Here is a 14,781-nt window from a genome sequence, read left to right on the forward strand (position 1 = left end):
TTAAGGTATTAATTTATTATTCTATTGATGTAAAGAAAATCAATTTACTACTGTATTAATTTATTATTCTATTGATTTAAAGAAAATCAATTTATTAAGATATTAATTTATTATTCTATTGATGTAAAGAAATCAATTTATTATTGTATTAATTTATTATTCTATTGATTTAAAGAAAATCAATTTATTAATGTATTAATTTATTATTCTATTGATTTAAAGAAAACTTGCCTTGACATGGGAGTGTGCGAGTATGTCAAAGGACCATTATTATTACCATCTTGAAAGTACTTTTATCAGTCTTGGGACACCTGGACTTTCTGCTGCTGTAGGAATAGTCTGTATTTGTCAGGGTTCTGTAGAGGCCGAGGCAGTCAGATTGCCTGAGCTCAAGAGTTCGAGATTAGCCTGGGAAACACGATGAAACCCTGTCTCTAGTAAAATACAAAAAATTAGCCGGGCTTGGCAGCGTGTTCCACATCTCAAAAAAAAAAAAAAAAAATAGTCGATCAACACACATTTTGCATATTCTATGTATTATACACTGCGGTCTTACAGTAAAGCAAGATGGAGGAAAGAAACTGTTTTTAGGAAAATCCTAAGGAAGAGAAAGCATCTTTCTTCTCCATAAAGTGGACGTGGATCATTGTCAAGATCTCTGTTTTCATCGTCTTCACACATTGACAAGGTTTCACCCTGCTGGCCAGGGGGGTCTACCTGCCTCGGCCTCCCAAAGCACTGGGATTACAGGCATGAGCCACCGTGCCTGGCCTGTCGATTGACTATTTATGTGACCAGTGAGGCTTCCAGTCAACAGTAGGCTGTCAGTAGGTAATCTGGGGACCAGGGGAGCAGATAGTCAAAACCTATACCTGAATTTTTGACTTCACAAGAGGTTGGCGGCTCCAATCTCTAAACCGTTAAATAGTCAACTTATATTCATATTATATATATATATATGTGTGTGTATATCTGTACCTATACATGTATGTACATGTGCATATACACAGATATCCTTTATTTTATTATTTATTTGAGACAGAGTCTTGCTCTGCCACCCAGGCTGGAGTGCAATGGCACAATCTCAGCTCACTGCAAACTCCGCCTCCTGGGTTCCAGCGATTCTCCTGCCTCAGCCTCCCAAGTAGCTGGGATGACAGGCGTCCACCACCAAGCCCAGCGAATATTGTATTTTTAGTAGAGATGGGGTTTCACCATGTTGGCCAGGCTGGTCTCGAACTTCTGACCTCAGGTGACCCGCTCGCCTCGGCCTCCGAAATTCTTGGGATGACAGGCGTGAGCCACCGCACCTGGCACATATATCCTTTAAAATGTATACGTAATATTTTCTTCAAAGCAGCACATTGCAAAACTATTGAAGTAACTCAGAAGGAACTGTGATTAAAAAACAACCATTGCCATGCACCTCTCCTCCATCCCATTCCCCAGAGAAAATCACGTTTAAATCCTAGAATTGTATTTCTTTTCTATGATCTTCAGCATCTCACCTCTTCATAAGAACTGGATTTTTAATTTAACTTAATTTTTTTTTTTTTTTAGACTGAGTCTCACTCTATAGCCCAGGCTGGAGTATGCTGGGGTAATCTTGGCTCACTGCAACTTCTGCCTGTGGGTTCAGGCAATTCTCCTGCCTCAGCCTCCCAAGTAGTTGGGATTATAGACATGCGCCACCATGCCTGGCTAATTTTGTATATTTAGTAAAGATGAGGTTTCACCATGGTGTCAGGCTGGTCTCGAACTCCTGACCTCAGGTGATCCACCCACCTCGGCCTCCCAAAGTGCTGGGATGAAAGAAAGAAAGAAAGAAAGAAAGAAAGAAAGAAAGAAAGAAAGAAAGAAAGAAAGAAAGAAAGAAAGAAAGAGAGAGAGAGAGAGAGAGAAAGGAAGGAAGGAAGGAAGGAAGGAAGGAAGGAAGGAAGGAAGGAAGGAAGGAGAAAAGAAAAAGAAAAGAAAGAAAGAAGGAAGAGAGAGAAAGAAAGGGAGAGAGAGAGGAAGGAAGGAAGAGAAAGAAGAAAAGGAAGCAAGGAAGGAAGGAGAGGTAGGAAAGGGAGGAAGGGAAAGAGGGAAGGGTGGAAGGAAGAAGAAAGAAGGAAGGAAAATGGAGAAATAAAGGCAGGAAAAAGGGAAGGGAGGGAGGAAATGAGGGAGGAAAATGGAACGAAGGAGGGAAGGGAGTAAGAAAGGAAGGGAGAAAAGGAAGGATGAAAGAAAGGAAGGGAGGGAAGAGAAAGGAAGGGAAGGAAGGAGAGGGAAGCGATAAGAGAAGAAGAAAGAAAATAGAAGGGAAAAGAAGGAAAAAAAATACTTGTAGGTTGCTGGGTCAGAGGTCTGTTGAGGAACCTATTTACCACATTCTCCAAGGACAAAATGGCTTTTGTAAATGCCTTATGGAAATTAGTCCTTCTCACGCAAGACATAAATCTTAATATTCAGATGATTTACCTCACCTTTCCTGCCATCCATGCCCCGTAAATTAGGCTCATAAATGCCATTTGCTTTGCCATTAGCTGAAGACAATTGAACAGACTCTTCTGCACACACAGAATCCCATTCCCTTGTTCCCTCTTCTTTTCTTTCTCATTTCTCCCTCATCCATGCCACCAGTCACAGCACCCGGGGCACTCGCACACTGACCGCACTGACCCAACATGTGGGCCTGGTCAGCAACTGACTTTCTTTCGAAACCTAATTTAGACAATGTTGACTTGTGGTCTACGGAAAAAAAAAAATTCATTATTTATGAGTGCCAACAAAACTCTTTCATTGTTGTGCAATTGGAAACACATGTCCCTGGAAGTCTCCAGCCATTTGCGGAATATCATTAGTCGATGCTGAGAATTCGGCTGCAAATGAATGCTGGTTTCCAGCACCTCAGATCTGGCTGCGTTTACATCTTAAGAAAGAAAGGAACGAGGGTTTTCTTTTTTACAATGTTCCCACGTGTTATCTCCAAGACACCTTGTGCTCCTGATTCCTTCCTTTGTACCACTGTGAAAAAAGAAACACGGAAATCAGAACTGGGGTCTTGGAGCTGTACCAAGAACTTTTCATTGATGTTTGATGCCCCAGGGTGGACTGGGTGCTGTCTGTCAGCAACAACCAGAAGGACAAGCCTTGGTCTCAGATCACTCCATCCTGCTCACTCATCAGGAAGTGTGTCTTGTTCTTGGACTTCTCCGCCTCCAGAACTATGGGCAAATACGTTTCTCTTCCTTATAAATTACCCAGTCACTGGTAGTTGGTTGTAGCAGCACAGAACAGACTGAGACAGACACTTCCTCCTTAGAAAAGATTCTCCCATGAGGAACATGATCACCTGACTCATGCCCCTCTGTCTTTTTCTCTGGGGATAGATTGAGCCTCTCATCACTCAATTATTTTTTGAGATACAGTCTCTCTCTCTCTCTCTCTCTCTGTCTCTCTCCTCTCTTTCCTCTTTCTCTATGGGCTGACACAGCAAGAAGGTCCTCACCAGATGATGGTGCCTTGGTCTTGGACTTCCCAGCCTCCACATCTGTGAGAAAATATATGTCTGTTCTTTATAAATCACCCAGTTCCTGGTAGTAAATTACAGCAGAACCAAACAGGAAGGTTAGATAGGATTATCAAAACTGGTTTCCAGCCTGGCATGGTGGCTCCCACCTATAACCACAGCCAGCCTTTTGGGAGGCCAAGGTGGGAGGATCATTTGATCTCAGGAGTTGGAGACCAGCCTGGGCAACACAACAAGACCCCAACTCTACAAAAAGCTTTTTAAAATTAGGCACGCATGGTGGTGTCACCTGTAGTCCCAACTACTTGAGAGACTGAGATGGGAAGATCACTTGAGTCCAGGAGTTCGAGGCTATAGTGAGCCATGATTGCAGCACTGCACTCCAGTCTGGGTGACAAGCAAGAACCTGTCTCTAAAAAATAAAAAACACCACACACACACACACACACACACACACAACAACAACAACAACAACAACAAAAAACCTCCCCGTGGTTTTTTTTTTATCATCAGCATCCCTTCAGCAAGCAGGATTTATTGAATGAACTTAGTGACTTGAAGATCAATGAGATGTGTATCGTGTCCCCTGAGTGGCAAATAGTTAAAAAAATAATAATAATTATTATACAAAATAGAAAATAAAATTAACAATGACTTCCTGATGAAATGAGCTGATTCTCTAAGGCAAAGGAGATTTAAAGGAAGATTTAGATATTCGTCCCTGTCCCTAAAACCCACACAAGGTTCCGTTGACACTAATTTTGTCCCTGACTCTGTGAAATTCAGGAACAACCAGCCCCGCCTGACTGCAGGAATCCAGAAAGATTTATCTTCCCACGGGCCTGAGTATTGTGATGCCTGTGATCACCCTGATGGACACAGGACCCCAAAGGGTGCCACGCCATGGGGGTGCCATGGTTTGGGAGGGAGGGTCTGTGGATGAGCATGTTTTGTTTTCAAATGAAGAGAAATGTACGTAACCTGAAATTAACCATTCGCCATTTGTTACGTTGTACAACCACCACCTCCATCTAGTTCTGGGTCATTTTAATCATGGCCCAGAGAACCCGGTACCCATTAGCAGTCACCACTTGTTCCATTCCTGGGCGTGTACCCAAAGGAATTGGAAATGGGCTGGGTGTGGTGGCTTGTGCCTGTAACCCCAGCACTTTGGGAGGCCAGGGTGGGCAGATCGCTTGAGCCCAGGAGTTCAAGACCAGCCTGGACAATGTAGGAATATGTTGCCTTTGCAAAATTTTTTTTTAAAAAATTAGCTGATGTGGTGGTGACGTGCACCTGTAGTCCCAGCTACTAGGGACGCCAAGATAGGAGGATCACTTGAGCCCAGGAGGTGGAGGCTGCAGTGACCTGTGATTGCACCACTGCACTCCAACCTGGGCAACAGAGTGAGACTCTGTCTCCAAAAACAAATAAAACAAAAAGACTTGGAAATGGGTGTTGGGCCAGATGTACCTGTGCACACAAATCCACAGTAGAAATGGACTGGAAGCAGCTCAATGGCCATCAGTGGACTCGGAGGTACACGAGGCTCGGTCCAACCACAGAGTGGGACATTCTCCTCCCGTAGCAGGAACGTAGCTGTGATGGGGTCTGCACCATGGGGGAACTGGGTAGCTACAGCTCATGGACTGTCTATGCCTTCCATCTCCATAGGTTCTGAGGAACATCTTTCCCGCTTTCCATCTGAGCAGCTCCCTCCACCCACTCCTCGTAGGGGGACACGGTTTCCTTGGCTGGTGCTGGGCAGGATCTCAAGGGCACGGAGGGGTGGAGTTATAACAGTACCTGCTGGGGGCAGGGGTCACTGTCCCTGAGGTCAGGAGCTCAGATACTTCAGAGCTGCTGCAGGTGGGAACCCACACTGCATCCCGTCCCCTCTCTACATCGAAGAACAGGAGTTGAACGAGAGACTCAGCCTTGTCTCCCCTGGACGACAGCCACAGACAGGACATTTTGGAGAACAATACGACCCAAAGGCGGCCTTCTTTCCTTCTGCTTGGAAGGGGTGAACCCAAAATATTTGGGACAGGTCTCAGCCCATTTAGCAAATTTACTTTGCTAAGGTTGAGGACACACCAATGACATGGCCTAGGGAGGTTCTGACGACAGGTGTCCAAGATGGTCGGGGCACAGCTTGGTTTTATACATTTTAGGAAGACGTAAGACATCAATCAATATTTGTGAGATGTGCGTGGGTTCAGCCTGGAAAGTCAGAACAACTAGAAGCCAAGAAGAATCTTCCAGGTTACAGGCAGATAAGAGACTAATGGTTGCATTCTTTTGAGTTTCTGATTAGCGTTTGGCTAAATGCATACTTTACAGGAATCCTCACTTGTCCTTCCTCCACAAGAAAATTCCTTGTGGGCCGATGGTGAGGGAGGTATGTAGCTTTTTGATCTTGGTAGCATCTTGTTTAGGAAGAGAATGAAGGGCAGGTTTGCCCAACAAAGTTCCCAGCTTGACTTTTCTCTTTGGCTTAGGAAGTTGGGGGTCCTGAGATTTCTGTTCCTTTCACAAAGGCGATGAGGATGAAACGGAAGACACACAGAGTGTATGTGTCAGAGTTATCTAGAGGAACAGAACCAACAGAATGTGGAGAGAGAGAGAGACAGAAAAAGAGAGAGAGAGGAGAGAGGGAGAAAGGAGAGAGAGAGAGAAAGAGATTTTAATGAATTGGCTTACAGGATTGTGGAGATGAAACTTCAAACTCTACAGGTTGGACCAAGTGCCCACAGGTCAGGAGACAGCTAATGTTGCATCTGGAGGCAGAATTCCTTGTTCCTCGGGGGGACCACCATTATTTCTTCCTCTTAAGACCTTCAACTGATTAGACGATGCCCACCCACACTATGAAGGTTTATTATTATTATTATTATTATTATTATTATTATTATTATTATTATTTTACCAGCATCTACTGATTTAAATGCTTACATGGTATATAAAACTAGCTTCAGGATGGGCACAGAAGCTCACACCTGTCATCTCAGCACTCTGGGAGACCAAGGCGGGTGGATCACCTGAGGTCACGAGTTCGAGACCAGCCTGGCCAACATGGTGAAACCCCGTCTCCACTAAAAATACAAAAAATTAGCCAGACATGGTCGTGGGTGCCTGTAATTCCAACTACTTGGGAGGCTGAGGCAGGAGAATCGCTTGAATCCAGGAGGCGGAGGTTGCAGTGAGCAGAGATTATACCATTGCAGTCCGGCCTGGGCAATGAGAAAGAAATTCCACCTCAAAAAAAAAAAAAAAAAAACTTAAAGATGGGCACAGGAGCTCAGGTCTGTCATCCCAGCACTTTGGGAGGCTGAGGCAGGGGGATCTCTTGAGGTCAGGAGTTGGAGACCAGCCTGGGCAGCAAAGCAAGACCTCCTGTCTACAAAAATGTTTAAAATACTGGCTGGGGGTGGTGGCACATGCCTGTAGTCTCAGCTCCTCAGGAGGCTGAGGTGGGAGGATCACTTAAGCCTGGGAGGTCGAGGCTTTAATGAGCTATGATTGTACCACTGCAATCCAGCCTGGGCAACAGAGCAAGATCCCATCTGTACATTTTTTTTTAATTAAAAAAAAAAAAAAAACAAAATGGGGGGGCCAGCCCCAGTGGCTCACGCCTGTAATCCCCGCATTTTCAGAGGCCAAGGAGGGTGGACCATGAGGTCAAGAGATCAAGACCAGCCTGGCCAACAGGGCGAAACTCCGTCTCTACTAAAAATACAAAAATTAGCCAGACGTGGTGGCGTGCACCTGTAGTACCAGCTACTTGGGAGGCTGAGGCAGGAGAATCACCTGAACCTGGGAGGCGGAGGTTGCAGTGAGCCGAGATCCAGCCACTGCACTCCAGCCTGGCAACAGAGTAAGATTCTGTCTAAAAAAAAAAAATTGAAAAACAGTTAACTTTGCAACAACATCATTTGGCACACATACACCAAAAATAGCACATGGTACACTGCGAATGGATACAGTTTTTATTTGTTTTTTTAAATTTATTTATTTTATTTTTATTATTGTTATTATCATTATTATTATTATACTTTAAGTTCTAGGGTACATGTGCATAACGTGCAGGTTTGTTACATATGTCTACTTGTGCCATGTTGGTGTGCTGCACCCATCAACTCGTCAGCACCCCTCAATTCATCATTTACATCAGGTATAACTCCCAATGTAATCCCTCCTCCCTCCCCCTCCCCGTGACAGGCCCCGATGTGTGATGATCCCCTTCCGCAGTCCAAGTGAACTCATTGTTCAGTTCCCACCTATGAGTGAGAACATGTGGTGTTTGGTTTTCTGTTCTTGCGATAGTTTGCTAAGAATGATGGTTTCCAGCTGCATCCATGTCCCTACAAAGGACGCAAACTCATCCTTTTTTATGGCTGCATAGTATTCCATGGTACATATGTGCCACATTTTCTTAATCCAGTATGTCACTGATGGACATTTGGGTTGATTCCAAGTCTTTGCTATTGTGAACAGTGCCGCAATAAACATACGTGTGCATGTGTCTTTATAGCAGCATGATTTATAATCCTTTGGGTATATACCCAGTAGTGGCATGGCTGGGTCATATGGTACATCTAGTTCTTGATTCTATTTGTCAATAATACCCTCATCAAGTTTGAGTTCATATAAAAACAAACAACGTTTAGATCCGTGTTTGACCAAACAAACTATTTACTGTGGCCCGGCCGGGTTGACGCACCCTTTTCACCAGCACACAAAGCATCTGTACGTTGAGGTCAACGGTCCTAAAAGTCACAGGTTCGACCCTGAGAGAAATGCTTTCTCAAAAGTGTCCTTCTTAGCACCGGGCCCCCAGCTAGAAACACCATAGCCAGGACCTCAGTGTTTTACTGTTTCTCCCACCTTATCTTCTCACACCCCCACTTGCCAATAGGAGATGTACCCTCCCTTCCATTCAACAGACCAGAGTCTTGTCCACATTCCCCATCCGAATCTCGAGAGGCGCTGAGATGGGCATGGAATGTCCCGGCCCTCAAAATACTCCCGTGTGCCCGCCGGCCAGGTGAACCCCTCAGTTGTCTGCCTTGTCTGCAACACCACCCTTCAGAGAGTGATGGCTGCTTTGTGCATCTGAGCCGTAGCAAAGCAAACCTTCCTGTAAATCCCCTGAATTTGGCTGTTGATGTTGCCGGGCTGCATGTTACAGTCCCAAACGAACATGTCAACGGCTTCTAATGCCTTCGTGGGTATGAGCCTAATATGGTCGGTGCTTATGGAGCTGGGAGACGGAAACGGGGCGTTTTCTCCGTTCGCCGTCACGTGCCACACCGACCCGGTCTTCGCTGTGGCAGGAAGTTGTAAACCAAGTCGGTTTCCAGGTCGGCAACATTTGACATATTCTGATTATGAAGCATTTGCAACGGTCAGTGATTTATGGCGAACAAACCCTCCTGGAATATTCACAGTTCAATAATTCACAGTCCTGAGGCAAGTGAGTTTCTTAAAAAATGACATGACACCGAAGATCTCTGCTTGATATTTACCTTGCACACCTCAGATTCAGAATGTATAATGCGTGCAAAAAGGATCTAGGCGCCATTTATCAAGTCTTTTTAACACTTTTCCTTCCTATTGCCTTTTTTTTTTTTTTTACATTTTTCCTTCCTTTTTTTTTTTTTTTTGAGACAGCGTCTCACTCTGTCACCCAGGCTGGAGTGCAGTGGTGCAGTCTCGGCTCACTGCAACCTCTGCTTTCCAGGTTCAAGACAGTCTCCTGCTTCAGCCTCCCAAGTAGCTGGGACTGCAGGTGCTGGCCACTACACCTGGCTCATTTGTGTATTTTTTAGTAGAGACGGGGTTTCACTGTGTTTCCCAGGCTGGGAAAGCCACGTATGTGTGGCACAGGCAGGTCTCAAACTCCTGACCTCAGGTGATCCACCTGCCTCAGCCTCCCAAAGTGCTGGGATGACAGGGGTCAGCCACCATGCCCGGCCCACTTTTTGGGTTTTTGAAGAAAATCCTGTACCACCCGCTAGTCAACCATCCTAATGAACAAATTAAACACGGCGGCCGCTAGATGGGGATTTGGATCGGATGGAGGATGACGGATCACGAGGAGATAGGATTCACTCTGATCGTGAAGGTGAAGAACTGTCCTCTGTTGCAGACCCTGGAAAGAGAACAGGTGTCAGTGTCAGGCCTCTGAGCCTAAACCTGCACCTATAACCTCCAGACGGCCTGAAGCAACTGAAGAACCACAAAAGAAGTGAAAACGGTCAGTTCCTGCCCTAACGGATGACACTCCACCGTTGTGATTTGTTCCTGTCACACCCTAATGGATCAATTAACCTTGTGATATACCTTCTCCTGGACGATAAGTCTCCGGGGCTCCTCACCACACTACCTCTATCTTCCATTGCTGACTCCTTTTCCGGATGCAGCCCACCTGCACCCAGGTGATTAAAAAGCTTTGGGCCGGGCGCGGTGGCTCACGCCTGTCATCCCAGCACTTTGGGAGGCCGAGGCGGGCGGATCATGGGGTCAGGAGATCGAGACCATCCTGGCTAACACGGTGAAACCCCGTCTCTACTAAAAACACAAAAAATTAGCCAGGCATGGTGGCAGGTGCCTGTAGTCCCAGCGACTCAGGAGGCTGAGGCAGGAGAATGGCGGGAACCCGGGAGGCGGAACTTGCAGTGAGCCACGATGGCACCACCGAACTCCACGGCCCCCCAAAGTGCTGGGATTACAGACACGAGCCTGACACCCCAGACCTAAAGACTTGTGTGAGACCAGCTAAAACCAACCATGGCATAAAATAAGGTGAAGCTGGCTAGGCCAGGTGGCTCCAACCAGACCGGGCGCCTCAGGGAACAGAGAGTGAGGCCACCATAGGGCCAGAGTTAAACACTTCCAGAAGCTTCTTCTTGCCAAATTCCCGGTACAAGCATTCTCCAGCCAGACATTTCCCACCTACTCCATAGCCGGCCAAGACTTCACCATATTGCTGGGTTCAGAAAAAAAAAAAAAAAAAAAAAGAAAGAAGAAAAGAAACATTTGTCTACCTTACATACTGAAAGCCCTTGGGTCAAAAGACCTGTGTTTTCATCCCCATAGATCGCAAGAATTGGGGCTTGTCAGTTGGAGAAACGCTGGGTTACCGTAACAAAGAGACTCCGAATCCAGCTGAGGGCAGTGGTTCACGCCTGTAATCCCAGCGCTTTGGGAGGCCGAAGCGGGAGGATTGCCTGAGCCCAGGAGTTCAAGGCCAGCCTGGGTGACAGAGCAAGGCCCCATTTGCACAAAAGAAAAAAAGAGTTAAACTATCACAAGAACAGAAAACCAAACACCGCATGTTCTCACTCATAGGTGGGAACTGAACAATGAGCTCACTTGGACTCGGGAAGGGGAACATCACACACTGGGGCCTATCATGGGGAGGGGGGAGGGGGGAGGGATTGCATTGAGAGTTATACGTGATATAAATGATGAATTGATGGGTGCTGACGAGTTGATGGGTGCAGCACACCAACATGGCACAAGTATACATATGTAACAAACCTGCACGTTACGCACATGTATCCTAGAACTTAAAGTATAATAAAAAAAAAAAAAGAAAAGAAAAAAAGAGTTAAAAAATTACCTGGATATGGTGGCATGCACCTGTCGTCCCAGCTATGGGGGAGGCTGAGGCAGGAGAATCATTTGAGCTCAGGAGTTGCAGGTGGCACTGAGCCGTGGTAACATCACCGCACTCCAGCCTGGGTGACAGGGCGAGAGCCTGTCTCTAAATAGATAAAAACGAAGGAAATGTAAAAAGGACCCTGGTATGACCCGCAGTTTATTTCCTTCTGTTTCTCACAGCAGCCCCCAGGGAGCTGTGCACAGTACCAGGTGCTGTTGTCCACAGTCATTCCGGGACCCGGGCAGCTCCAGGGACCCCTGTGGCCTTCTCGTTTTCTTCCTGTTCAGAGCTGGATCTTCCAGGGATCCCGCTGGCCAGCACGAGATACACAGCGCGGAGATTCCATCCAGAGGCTCCAACCCACAAACGGCACCTGTCACTCCCGTGCCTGAAACTCAACCTCTTCATCCATCGCCACCAAGAGTCGGAAAAGCCTTAACGTTTTTGCGTTCACGGTGGGAAGAGGACGGATGGATTTTGGGGGTGGACAACCATTATCTGTGGCCCCAGGGCTGGCTCATCAGATCACCGAGACACCACTTGCTAAAAAGCGTTTGATTTCTGTGGCGTGGGCTGTGGCTCTAGGATGGCCATCAATCCCCAAATTCCCATTTGTCTTTCTCAAAAGGACAGTGAAGACAAAGCACCAGTCTGCGCGTGTCTCAGGGCGTCACGGGCGGCCGTACAGCCGACAGCATTGATCTCTGCCTTCATCACATCCTGTCCTTTTCAAGGTAACCTGGCACGGAGCGGTGAGGACCTCAGAAGATTAATGAGGTCTTGAAGGGAGATGAGGCCCCGCGCACAGTTCGAGGCTGCGAGCGTTCTTTCCATGGTATTAGCAGTCGTGTTTAATCAAGGCAAGCAAGATCTCTGCAGCGCGAGTGTCTAACTAAGACGCCTCAGGTGCCGGGAGGCCAGAAAGCTACTTGGGAGTATTTGTCAAACCTTCTCTCCGTCTCTCTGCACCTGCTTGTTACGCCAGGGTAAACGTGGTGTGTGCAAAGAGGCCACGGTCGTAAGCCGTTGAATTTGGCCCCAGAAAACACCAGGAAACAAAACAAAACAAACAAACAAACACATCCTGGAAAGAAAGAAAACCAAGCAGCAGATGCACATGGAAATTATCTGAGAGTCACGAAAATCTGTCGCGCAGGAGTGGTTCAAATAAAGACAATGATCCTCATGGACACGGCGGGTCCACTGGACGTGGCGCTGGGGACACTGTTCCCTGTGAGTGCCTTCTGAATGAGGGGAGATGCGTGTTTACTTTTATTTTATTTTACTGAGACAAAGTCTCGCTCTGTCATCCAGGCTGGAGTGCGCTGGCACGATCTCGGCTCACCACGAGCTCCGCCTCCCGGGTTCACACCATTCTCCTGCCTCAGCCTCCCGAGTACAGGTGCCGTCACCATACCCGGCTAATTTTTTTATATTTTTAATAGAGACGGGGTTTCACCGTGTTTGCCAGGATGATCTCGAGGTTGGCAGTTTTCTAATCACCACTCTGGACCGCAGTTCTTCCAGCAACAGAAAATGAGAGTGAAACCTTGGACCCAGGAGATACATTACAAATATTTCCAGAATCCTTACAACCCCTGCCCCACTGTAACCACAAATTTCAGTCCTCCAGGATCAAAACCTTCCTCGGTCACAGGAACAAGGTTTCCAGTGGAAACTCAGCCCTTTATTTCCAATGCATATACCCTACAGTACGTCCCTAGCAATAGTTTTTATTTTGAAACAAAGTCTCATTCCTGTCACCCAGGCTGGAGTGCAGTGCTGCAATCAGGGCTCACTGTAACCCCGACCTCTCCGGCTCAAGCGATCCTGCCCACCTCAGTTCCCCCAAGTAACTGAGACCACAGGTGCACAGCACCATGACCAGCTAATTTTTTTTTTTTGTATTTTTTTTTTTTTTTTTATAGATGGGGTTTCATCATGTTGCCCAGGCTGATCTCAACCTCCTAGGCTCAAGAGATCCATCCACCTCGACCTCCCAAAGTGCTTGGATTACAGACGCAAACCCCACACCTGGCAATGTTCACCGCTATAGATTTGTGATGCTTTATGTATAATTTGCTAGTTGCTAAAAGAAATAAAACAATTTTGCTAAAAGAAGTATAAACACTTGTTCATTTTTTTTTTTTTTTTTTGAGACGGAGTCTCGCCCTGCCACCCAGGCTGCAGTGCAGTGGCACGATCTTGGCTCACTGCAAGCTCTGTCTCCCAGGTTCAAGCCATTCTTCTGTCTCAGCCTCCCGAGTAGCTGGGACTACAGGCAGGTGCCACCATCCCTGGCTAATTTTTGTAATTTTAGTAGAGACAGGGTTTCACCATGTTGGCCAGGATGGTCTCGAACTCCTGACTTAGTGATCTGCCCTCCTCGGCCTCCCAAAGTGCTGGGATGAACAGGCGTGAGCCACCGCTCCCGGCCAACACTGGTTCATTCTAAAATAGAAAATGCAAGACAAAGCAGGCAGCCATTAATTTGCGTTTCATAATTGGTCATATTCTTCTATCAAAGCAAAGCTCCAACTTTGAAGTTCTGTGTGATTTCAGCTTTGAAAAAAGAAAAGAAAGAAAAAATCGACACACCAAAATACTCCAAGCACCAAAACATCTACTTTCGTCCAGGCAATATTGGCACCATATAAAAATAAATAGCACGCTGATTAAATAAAATGCTGATTAAATAAAAGCATGTTCACGGAATACTCGGAGGCTATGCAATAATAAGAATCACAATAAAAAGTTCAAAGGGAATTGCTGTAATTCCACGGACTTCCAGCCGCATGCAAATTTCATCAGATTCAGGCTGCAGTTCAACAAGAAAAGCAATATCACAGGTAGCCAGTCCATCTTGTCATGAGCCTGAATCCATTTCCCAGAAGCGGAGGCAGGTAAATTACACCTCACGAACTATTAGGAAATTAAACTTCATAAGCAATATGTGGCTGTTTTGTGCAATGCATTTGCTAACAGAACTGTTTCATTTATCTTGTGTTCCCGCAGCCTTAGGAGGCTGAGACTTTGAATAAAACTCATTTCATTAGAGCACCTGGTTATGCTGGAAGAGGAGATCCATTCGTGACTCAACCCATCACTCCAAAGCCGTAACAGCCTCATCCAGCCATGGGAACGTCCGGGATCCGGGGGGAGAAAAGGGTCAGGTGAAACTTCGCCATGTTCCTGGAGGAATACGTGAGCAAAAACTCAAAGATGGCTTGGTGAGGCTGACCGCCTCTGAGAGCGTCCACACCTCTGCAGCGAAGAAAGCAGTAACGAATCTCAACTCTGCTGGAGTGCGTAGATTAGTCTGTTCTCACACTGCTAATAAAGTATTATATTTAATACAATATCATATAATATTTCATAGTATATAATATATAATATTATATAAATTATATATAATTATAAATAAATATAAATATATAATATATAATTTATATTATATATAAATATATAATATATACAAATATATAATATATAAAATATAAATATATATATTATATATTTATATTATATAAAACATATATAATTTATAATATATTATATAAATATATATTATATTATATAAATTACATATAATTATAAA

The sequence above is a fragment of the Piliocolobus tephrosceles genome, chromosome Y (assembly GCF_002776525.5).
Source record: "Piliocolobus tephrosceles isolate RC106 chromosome Y, ASM277652v3, whole genome shotgun sequence".
NCBI lineage: Eukaryota > Metazoa > Chordata > Mammalia > Primates > Cercopithecidae > Piliocolobus > Piliocolobus tephrosceles.